The sequence below is a fragment of the Atta cephalotes genome, assembly GCF_000143395.1.
Source record: "Atta cephalotes unplaced genomic scaffold scaffold00040, whole genome shotgun sequence".
In the NCBI taxonomy this organism is placed as follows: Eukaryota; Metazoa; Arthropoda; class Insecta; order Hymenoptera; family Formicidae; genus Atta; species Atta cephalotes.
The window spans coordinates 1321788-1331495 of record NW_012130104.1 but is presented as its reverse complement, the minus strand read 5'-3'; positions in this window follow the sequence as shown (position 1 = coordinate 1331495).

Genomic DNA, 9708 nt, shown 5'->3' with positions numbered 1-9708 from the left:
TATATATATATATATATATATATATATATATATATATATATAAAATATAACATATGTATATATGAAACGTTAAATTAAAAAATTTTTGGGTATTCTGAGCACCCTACTTACATATCTTTAACCCCGTGATTTTTAGTATACGCGCCCCAACTGAACCACCCATGATTTCAGTTTCGCGCTAAAATATGTTGAATGGATAAGCTGCATGAAGTGCCCAAGCTCGAGAGATAAGCAGAGGTGAGCACTTCATGCGGTCTCATGCACCGGAAGAGGTGGGGTTAATTGGCGATAGGTTGAATCATGCATGCAGCGAGTGTGCATGAAGAGAAACGGAACGAACTTCTATGTTTCTATGCGCATCATGCAAGAAACGGAACGCACTTCTAGACGGAGAACACGAGAATTGATTGGTTACCTGGTAAATGGCGGTCGTGCTCTAAAGATCCCGACAATCTCTGAAAGAGAATTCTGGATATGGCGGAAAAATGCCATGGGGACATTCCAAATCGAATGTGTTGTCAGGCGGATCGAGCTCATTAGGGACTTGTCCAACAAAACAATTGGTCTTGATTTAAGCATTCGAGGAATATGATGTTAAGCCGAACTATAAAAAATTTACTAGATATAAACGCAATAGAGATTTACTAGATATAAACCCAACAGCGTCAGGACTGTGTGAGATCACTGGGATCGAAAAGAGAAGCGCCCTGATATTTTTCTCTGTTGTCAATTGTTTACAGTAGATCAGAAATCATGTATTGTGAAATATACAGTTTCTGATAGGTTGAAATTCTTATTCTCATAAGATTTTCTGATTTTAACAATTCATTCGATCATCCGTTCATATGTACGCGATGGAAAGGTGCTAGTTTCCCATGAAGCATACTTTTCAAGATGCATAGGTTACGAAAACCAATCATAAATTTATTTAGCATTAAATTTATTTAGCAGTTAGAGTGTACAACAGAAATTCTGATCAGCAATTGATCGCATTTCTCTAATCTTTTGCGAAATACGTCCAATGTGAATCCTAGCTTTCAGAATGGCATATTCTAGTAAATAGAATATAACGTATTTTAGTAATATTAGAATATGGGGGTTTACGCTTCATGTGACGGCATCCTTATGTAAGAAGTATACGCGAATGAAGTTTGTCACTTACTTTCAACTTGATCAGAGCGTGTTCATGAAACCTCTAAAAATACTTTTTTTAAATACAGTTATTTATGTCCCTGATGAAAATAAAACGTAAAGCGGATATCAATAAAGCATTAATTGGAGTGTAAACAAAATGTAAAGAGGAAGTAACGGAAACTCGTAAGGAAAATTGAAATATGAAACGTAAAAGAAGCGTTAACTAAATGTTAAAGAAACATAAATAAAAGTATAGATAAGTTCTTTGGCAAACACAAGCAAAATGTTCGTTGAAATGTAAACAAAGCGTGATTAGACAGTTTAGAGAACGTAAACGGAGCATCGTCGAGTTCTTAGATCATGAATGAAATGTAATCGAAATCCTTGATAAGCAAATGATATTTTAAAATATATTTCATTTATTTGGTAATCTAAAAAATCTAAATCTATCTAAAAAAATGCTTTCTTCTTGGAGTCTTAGAAGCTCACTTCAAAAAATTATTTCATTAGAACACAACTGAAAAATTTTTCAACGCTACGACTTTTAGTTCTAATCTGTTTTTTACATTTGAGAAGTTAGAAGTTCTTGCTAAGTCCCTCTGATGACGGTGCCGTACTACTCAACGACGCTTCGTTTACATTCGCTATACAGCTCAATGACACTCCAATATTTATTTTAAAATAAATTTTTTTATTTCTATATCCTGAAAGTACACGAAGTGCATTTGAATGCTTCGTGTACTTTTTGCCGAACTTTAATAGCCTTGTTTTAATTTAGTTTCAGGAGATTGTTTCAGGAGATCTATCATTCCTTTCTCAGCTTACGTTTTTCAATTTTTTTCTTATTGAAGCGGGAGTTAAGATTTGTTGCTTTCCGAGGCTGCAGAGTGGAATTGAGTTTCATGTTGCTGAATGCTGTCATTAAAATGTTCTACTGCTTATGTTAAATCATTTTGCCCCTTCAGTGATATTTAGTAAGGTATTTACTTGTTTGTGGAAGAGGTACCAATTTGTTTGTTTATTATGTAATGTACAGGGCATTGCATAATTACATTGCATTTTCGTTTCAATCTTATTGTTTACTTCAATTATTAGTGGGGAATGATCAGAAGATAAATCTGTTTGTTATGTTGAAGTATGCTTTGGATATTCCCTTTACTATTTCGAAATCAATTATATCTGAAACTTTCCTTCTATCTGTTGACTAATAGGTAATGTGACATGCTTTGTGGTATGGTTTCTAAATATTTGTTTGTGATAGTTTTACAAGGAGCACGCCCTTTAGGGTTTGCTAACTTTGAATTCCAATACTATTGCTTTGCGTTGTAATCGCCCACTATAAATCGGTCCCCTAAAGTTTTAAAGAATGACTCAAATTGTTCACTAGTGATTTGATGTTTGGGAGGGCAATATACGGAGCATATAGTAATTAAGCCAGCCCAGTCCCTTTACTATTGTGGTAGCCTGTAAAAAGTCCTTCCTATATTTTTCCGCTTTGTTGTTGTGTTTGATATTATTTTTAATAAGCATGATGCCACTGTGTGCTGTGTCATCCGCGTGCATTGTATGATGTATTATGTAATACGGTATTTTAATGTGATGTTTTTTTGGTGAAATGCGTTTCCGATATCAGCATAATGTTTATTTTGGTGAATAGAAAGACTTTCACTTCATCTATGTGATGCATAAATCCGTTAGAATTTCATGTTGCTATTTTTAAGCTAATAGGGAATTTTGTGACAAGAGCAGTAAGTTAAGCATGGAGTCCATCTTTTCTAGGATTCATCATATTCTTTAATTCAAGAAAATTGTTTGATTGCTATTGCGATTCTCTGGTTTTGTTTTTTGTTGGGTTATTTTCACTTGTATTTGGATGGATGTACATGGATAGCTGTTTGGGTATAGGAGCACTCAGTTTGTGTAAGTTTCGGATTTTCTTTAGCCACTTGTACGTTTGGAGGCTTTATTTTTTTTTCTTAGGGAAGGAAACATGTTTTTTTGCAGTTCTTTATATATCCTGTATTCCTTATAATTTGATTAGAGAGATTTCTATTGCATAACACGCATTTAACATCATTCGATCTTGTTCTCCTTTGGCATTTTAGGAAAGTTTTGAAACATAGCCTTAAAGTGTCGTGGTCTCCGGCACACTTGACACATCTTGCCTTTCGAAAGCAGAAGTTTCTCATGTGCCTTTATTGCTGGCATTTGTTATATTGTGGTATCTCTCATTTAGGGTGAGGCTGCTCAAATTTTATTTTATATTGTTGAAGAGTGTTTATATCATATATCACTTTATTATTGATTAATGGTGAATTAAGGGGCTTCGAGGGAGCTCACCTTGCTGACGGAAGAGCATCGCTGAAAAATCTGAAAAATGCCATCTATTCCTACTCAGTCTGATGCATGCATGTCCTTGCCATACTCCCTGAATAACGCTAAGTCAAAGGCGAAAGAGCGAATTCTCGACGCCTAAAATTGGGACCAGTCAGCTAATGGAGACAATCTCGACAGAAAACACAGTCCTTCGGGACATGTTAAGCAATGGATAAAACAATTACGGAGATGATTACCTCATGGCAACCCAAGTACTTCGGAAAATCCATTCTCCATGAAGGCAAGCCTCAAGGATTCTGAAGGAAATCAACTATTGCTTGATAGAAACCCTTATCAAGGAAATACTAAAATAACTAAGCTATCAATAAATAAAGAAGACAATATAAGCGATGCTAATACTAACATATTGAAAAAGAAGTCAGATAACAACAACAAGGTCAAACTACAACAAATTCTTCCACTAGAATTTTTCCAGGGAAGAGCCAGAAAAAACTCTACAAATAGTGCGTTGAAAGCCTTCAGATCAAATATAGAACGTGAAGAGACAAGAGATTCAATTTTGAAGGAGATTACCTTTCATAAAGGTCTCGAAACAGCCTTGAATCATCTAATCCTAAACAATTAAAAAGTTCAAAAACCAAAACATACTGGCTGAGCCTTCTATTACCGTTAATAGATATGGACAATTAGAAATGGATGAACAGGATAAAGTAGATACTCCATTAGAAATAAAAAAACTAAGCCTCCATTTATTTTATAGAAGTAGTAAATATTTCTTCACTCACGATACTTATTGACAACATTGCTAAAGATGAATATATAATCAAAATAATTAATGATGCACAAGTAAAAATTCAAAATCTTAGAAAAATACACGATAATAATCAAAGAACTGAAAGAAAGGAATACGGAATTTTATACATACAAGATAAAACAGAAGAGAAATTTCCGAGTAATTCTAAAAAACATGCAAAAAACTCAACCAATCTAGATAATCTAAAACAGTAAAGGACACACAGTATTAAATATCAGTATTAAATATCAGAATATAACCTCTCATAATTTACATTTTGCGCAGATACTCGACGCTCGACACTTGCATGTAATGACATCTTAAGATGAGGTCTTATCGCGAATGCTCTAACATATTTTAATGTGCTCCTGGGTAGCGATCATAACTTTTTCCCTGGAGCGGAAACATGAAAAGTGAAAATTTTTTGTATGCATGTGTTGTATATGTACCACATACATAAAAATTTTCACTTTTCATGTTTCCACTTTAGCGAAAAAGTTTCATAAGATGTGTTCCGATACACTGCCAGAAGTGGCCATACTGAAAAATAGTTCCTCTATTACTATGCAGCGCGCTGCAACAACGTCTCTCAATGACCATATCATGATAGCCATATTGTCACTGCGACTACTGCGGCTTTCGAGGTGAGGCAGTTACAGTACAATATGACGTTGCTTAAAGAAGCACAATGCGTTGAAATATTCGATCCAGAAAATTAAAAAATATATACATTATATCTAACTGTAGAAAGTGCATATATATTCATTTTATCGAAAATGACTCTTAAATTCCACATTCATTAACTGGTCCATATAGTTTTTAACCCGAGTTCAAATTGTTCAAATTGGTGATCCCATAAATAGTTCATCTTCTTCGGAAGAATTATCACTGCTGTTTTTGTTCAAACTTTTTTTATGATAATTTAATACATTACGTATGTTTATCCATGTCTGTTTATATTACTGCCAGTCTCCTGCAAAGTCGTTCCGAAATATATAATGTTACAGTAGTGCTGGCAGTATCACAGTAATTTTGGAACAGCTGCGGCAGTGTACTGTAATATGGTTCCTACACATAGAACATGGCAACAGTTGCCACGTGGCAGAAGTTATCGCACTAATTCTATGTTTTTAAGTCGGCCTCATCTTGCAAATTTCTAGAAATGATATAATACTACTTCGGATTGAGTCCAACTATGTTAGATTGAATTCAACTTTTGTTGCGCGGTGGAAATTATATATCTATTACTTCGCTTGCAAGCGAGACGCTGATTGGCTATCGCATCAACTTCCGCTGCGCAGCACGCGTTGCCGCGTTCTGTGCGGGAGCAAATAACGGTTGCACTGCCAATAAAGAGAAAACACACCATGATCATTACCTTGTTATAGCTTCTACTCATTTCAATAAGCGTGTTATAGCTTCTGCACACTGGAAGCGGAAACGCTGTGATGCAATAGTCAATAAAATATTCCTAATGTGTTCATTGGTTATGCGTCTCATTTTGCCGCGCGGCAAGTGTTTCTGCGTCCAGTGTGTACGAGCCATTAAAATGAGTGTTACAATAGGTACAGCATGTTTAGAGCATGTCAGAGCATGTGACACGAACAAAGGTCTAATATCTAAGGTCTTGAAATAAAAAACCGACTATAAATATCAGTCTCTGATTAGTTCGTGACATCTTAAGACTGTACTTAAGATGATCTTGAATATAAAGGTCATTTTACATTTGGTCTCGTAGCGTCGGAAACGTAGTAAGCATGCGATTTTTAAATTGAAGCATGGGAGTGGCTGAAGTAACAGCTTATGACTTGCATCTATGATCCAACCAATATAGAATAGCCCTTAGATTTGACTCTGAATACCCTATATCTATATGTGCGTTATGTATATGTACGATATTCTGCAACTAATCAGAAAATAGGATTTTGCTTTGATATCATCGATACAAAATAAGATCTTGTTTTTTAATTGGTTGCAAACGTCATACGACACACTTAAAGTTCCTAGAAAAACAGAGTCTGATCCCATGATCCATATTTTTTTTTTAATCCTGCTTGGTTTTCTGACCCAAAAAAGGATCACATGTATTAAATTTGGATCGATAATCCTGTGATAATCTCTGCAGAGGGATAGAGATTTTCATTTTTTTTGTTTTAAATCTTCAATCCTTGTTGTTGGCTCATATTTGCTTGCCCCATTATGACAGCACGAATCACAATGTATGGAAATGGCGCGCTTATTGAAAAACTTGTAGACATGAGTTTTATCAATAAAACATGCTTTTATCTCTAAAATTCTGTAGTATGCGTAACATAAATTATAGCATGTTAGCGTATAGCATTAACATCATTGTAAGCACGTTCTGGGTATCGAAATTTTCACGAAACTTTTATTTTTTCACTTTTCATACATACTAATCTCACGTGAAAAGTTTCACTTTCAAACAATATCAGACTTAATGATCATGTAAGAAAATTACGAGAAAGTGAGATTATAAAGCGAATTTACATCATTCCTCTTAAATTTACGAAAATTTAACAAATATTCACAGATGTATGTACATACAAATATGTATGCATGTATTTTGATAGGAAATCATATTGTGCTCATTATTTGTTGTTCCTTATACATATAATTGAAAATAACAATAAATGTAACTCAAAAATAAAAGTAAATGCTGTTAAACATGTAAAAAATTTGGATATTGCGCGGGGAAGAGTGTCGCGAAATTCTCAGAGCCATATAGAACTGGTAAAAACATATTATTTCATTACTTCTTGATTGTATATTGTATTTCTGTGCAAAAAATACTCAGAATTGTTAACTAAATTAATTTATTCATCAAAATTTATTGTCGCCTTCAAAGTAGATCCCATCGAGTGCAATATAATGCCACCGCTTGACTTAATTCTCCATACATCGTTCGTAAGATTGATATGGTCTTCAGCTCCTTCAGCGAATTTTCTTTTATAGCCTCGATTGACTCAAAACGCCTTCCTCGAAGTGATAATTTTAGCTTCGAGAACAGGAAAAAGTTACACGGGGCCATATCAGACGAGTACGGTGTTTGGTCGATAACATTGAGTTTTTGGCCAAAAACTTTTGTACAACGATGGCTTTGTACGATGGTATATTATTGTGGTGCAAAATCCATGAATTGTTCTTTCACAAATTTAGTCGTTTTTGGTGGAGATTCTCGCGCAAACGCCTTATGACACCTATATAGTATTTCTTATTTACCGTTTGTTCCTTTGGAAGAAATTCGGAGTGTACACATCACGATAATCGAAAAAAATTGTCAGCATGACCTTGATTTTCGAGCGATTTTGATGCAGTTTTTTGGGTTTCAGCTCGTTTTCGAGGCATCATTCTGTTGGCTTGTTTACATGTCATATTCATAAATCCATGTCATAAATCTCATCGTCAGTTAAGATACGTTTCAAGATGAGGTCCGTAGAAGTTCAGGAAATCATGTCTTCAGCGACTTGCTTTCTGCTCTTTTTGGACAAAATTGAGCTTTTTCGGAACCAGTCGTGCAGCGACGCGTTTCATGATCAAAATATCAGTCATAATGTTATTTATAGACTTAACAGATATATTCATCTCTTCAGCCAACACTCTAAAACTTATGCGATGATTTTTGAGCACCAGTTTCTTGATTTTGTCGATGTTTTCATAGGTAGACGTTGAAGGTCGACCAGAACGAGGCAAATCAACTATTACTTCTCGGTTCTCTTTGAATAGTTTATACATTCATATGCCTGTGTTTTGACATGCACGATTCACCGTAGGTCTTCTGCAACATTTTCAGATTCGGCACCCGAAATTTCGTTTGACACACAAAATTTAAGGCAAACTCTTTGTTCAACTAATTTTTCCATTGTAAAAATCGTAGAGCACGCAAAAGTATGATTAACAAAAACAATTACTGTCACACACGGAGGGACAGATCGCGCTCAAATCCCGCGTGGTAACTATTACAGTGGTACCAACATATAGAAAAAAATTGTGGTGATATCTTTTATGCACGTTTTTCAGATGATAAATTCCAGGTACTTTTTACACAGAATGTATGTAGTAAAAAAACAGTATATATTTAAAACTCGTAGAACAATGTAAATGAGAAAACATAGCACAAATCCTAAATTGTTCCGAATTGGGGCCGGAGAAATCTTCATCTGAATGGAAAAGATTATTTTTCAACCTGTTTCATAAATCTCTATTTTTTATTATAATTTTCATTTTTAAATTTTCATTTTTGTGCATTTCATATTTTTATCTTTTTACTCATATATTTAATTTAACATCTCGCAAATGTTTTCTTAATATGCGAAGTTTTCGTCTGTCAACTGCATGCTCTTCCTCTTCGTTCACAATATTTAGGGTGAGAAACTACGCAATATCCATTTCAAATAGATATTCAAATATATTTAATATTTGTCGAAAGCGAGAGAGTTCTAGTGCAGTTCTAATGCTGGAACAGAAGAAAGATCGAAAAACAAGCTAGTTTATATCAAACTTACTAAAAAATAACTAGAATTTCACATTTTAGGCATTTCCTTACTTACGCCGAAAAATTTCTCATGAACTATTTCACATTTTATAACAGCCAAAAGTTACTTATTATCGCTTATTCTTTACATTTACGTCAATTTGTTCACTTTTTGTGTATTCATTCCTAAGGGAAACTTTATGATAATCGATCCTGAATACAAGCTGTAGCATATTTGCGCTAACATCGTTGTAAGGACGTTTTGAATACGGGCCATAATATGGGAAATGAATAACGCAAAACATTCTTTATTGATGTATTTCATATTGTAATAAAGAAGGAAATGTTATAATTATGAAGAAATAATATAGTTATGAAAAAATACAATCTGTTTAATAAAAATATAAAATTTCTAAAATGAAAACATAGTTTCCCTAATAACACAAACGTCGATACGTCGATTTTGCTAAGTCAGGTCTTTAGAGTCGACTGTAGTAGTCAACTTTCTATAGACGTCCTTCCAATCTATTCGACTTTAAGACATTTAGTGTTATTTACGCTCACAAAGCTTAAATGTGGAAATGGATCATTTCGTTCTTGTTGTTTAACTATAGTTAAAGTATGAATGCTATTCATGAGCGTTGTAAGCATGAATCGGACTACAGCCTAGAATGATTGACTTAAAAGTCGGCTTATAGTCGTCTTTAAAGTGGGACATTGTATGACATAGAGACACCTCCAAGTCGTCTAAAGTCGACTTATGGACGTCCATTTTTCAGACATCTAGAAGCTATAGTCGATTCAGAGTCGACTTAGAATCGACTTTATCGACTGTTAGGATTCAAACAATACGGTCATCAAATGTTTTTCGCGCCTCCATAAAGGAAAGCTGCAAAGACGGTGGAAGAGTAAAGGGCTCCATACAATAAAAGGAATAGGGAACAGAGANANA